We start from the raw sequence: 2,099 nt of genomic DNA, 5'->3' as shown, positions 1-2,099 counted from the left end.
TTTAGCTAGGCGCAGAAAGTGTAAATCGAGTAACATCAAGAGAAGAAGTATCAACATCATAATTTGTTCTAATAATAGAATCAAAAGACATCTTCATTCTCTTTCTAGGGAAGTGTTCCATACCTTTCTTAACAGGGAATTGATATTTAATATTTCCTTCTTTCATATCAATAATAGCACCAACGGTTCGAAGAAAGGGTCTTCCCAAAACAATAGGACAAGATGCATTGCATTCAACATCCAAAACAACAAAATCAACGGGGACAAGGTTATTGTTAACCATAATGTGAACATTGTCAATTCTCCCCAAAGGTTTCTTTATAGAATTATCAGCAAGATTAACATCCAAATAACAACATTCCAACGGTGGCAAGTCAAGCATATCATAAAGTTTCTTAGGCATAACAGAAATACTTGCACCAAGATCACATAAAGCATTACAATCAAAATCATTGACCTTCATTTTAATGATGGGCTGCCAACCATCTTCCAACTTCCTAGAAATAGAAGCTTCAAGTTTTAATTCCTCTTCCCTAGCTTTAATGAGAGCATTTGTAATATGTTTTGTAAAGGCCAAGTTTATAGCACTAGCATTAGGACTTCTAGCAAGTTTTTGCAAGAACTTAATAACTTCAGAGATATAACAATTATAAAAATCAAAACCATTATGATCTAAAGCAATGGGACCATTGTCCCCAACACTTTGAAAAATTACAGCACTTTTATCACAAACAGTTTCAGCAGTTTCAGGCAATTTTGCATGCTTTGTAGTAGAAGTAGAAACATTGCCAACACCAATTGTTTGACCATTGATAGTAGGAGGTTTAGCAACATGTGAAGCATCAACATTACTAGTGGTGGTAATAGTCCAAACTCTAGCTATATTATTTTCTTTAGCAAGTTTTTCTTCTCTTTCCCACCTAGCATGCAATTCAGCCATCATTCTAATATTGTCATTAATTTGAACTTGGATAGCATTTGCGATCAACATCAAGAGCAAGACTATCAACCTTAGAAGCAAGAACATCAATTTTACCAAACTTTTCCTCAACAGATTTGTTAAAAGCAGTTTGTGTATTAATAAATTCTTTAAGCATGACTTCAAGATCAGAGGGTACACTCCTACTATTGTTGTAAGAATTACCATAACCATTACCACTATTAGAAGGATATGGCCTATAGTTGTTGTTACCAAAATTATTCCTATAAGCATTGTTGTTGAAATTATTATTTTTAATGAAGTTCACATCAACATGCTCTTCTTGAGCAACCAATGAAGCTAAAGGAACATTATTAGGATCAACATGAGATCTACCATTAACAAGCATAGACATAATAACATCAATCTTATCACTCAAGGAAGAGGTTTCTTCAACGGAATTTACCTTCTTACCTTGAGGAGTCCTTTCAGTGTGCCATTCAGAGTAGTTGATCATCATATCATCAAGAAGCTTTGTTGCAGCACCCAAAGTGATGGACATAAAAGTACCTCCAGCAGCTGAATCCAATACACTACAAGAAAAGTTGCCATGGCCGACGAAGTTGAAGTCGCGCCGTGGTTGCTGGTGTACCATGGCCGACGATTTTGGTCCCTCCGTGGTGCATGTCAAAACTTTTTTTCTCGTTTTTGAGGCCACCTAGCCCGACGAAAGCGGCCAAAACGTCGCGTATGGTGGCCCGGGACGTGGTGCATCGCGAATTCTCGGGTTCGCCGGCCGATTCAACGCAAATCCGCACCGCCGAGGGATGTAGGGCCCAGATGGCAGCCTCTCTGGCATTGTTTTTTTTCTCGATCGCGCCATCTCGTTCAACGTTCTCCGATCGAGCCGTTTACGATGCAGGATCATGGGTCCCGCATGTCATCCTCTATGAACCAAAATTCTTTCTATTCTTGGATTTTTTTGACCCCCTGATTTCCGGCTACTTCCTTTTTCTTTTGATCCCTTGCCGCCTTGGAAACGTTGAGACCGCTCGCTGCTAAATGGGACCCGCATGTCATCCTCTATGTGCAATCAACTTTCTTTTCTTGGAGTTTTTTTGGCACCTCAAATTTGGTCACTTGCCTTTTCTTTCGATCCCCGCCGCCTCTCAAACGGTGA

This window comes from Lolium rigidum, chromosome 3 (assembly GCF_022539505.1).
Source record: "Lolium rigidum isolate FL_2022 chromosome 3, APGP_CSIRO_Lrig_0.1, whole genome shotgun sequence".
Lineage (NCBI taxonomy): Eukaryota > Viridiplantae > Streptophyta > Magnoliopsida > Poales > Poaceae > Lolium > Lolium rigidum.
This window is presented reverse-complemented; position numbering follows the sequence as displayed.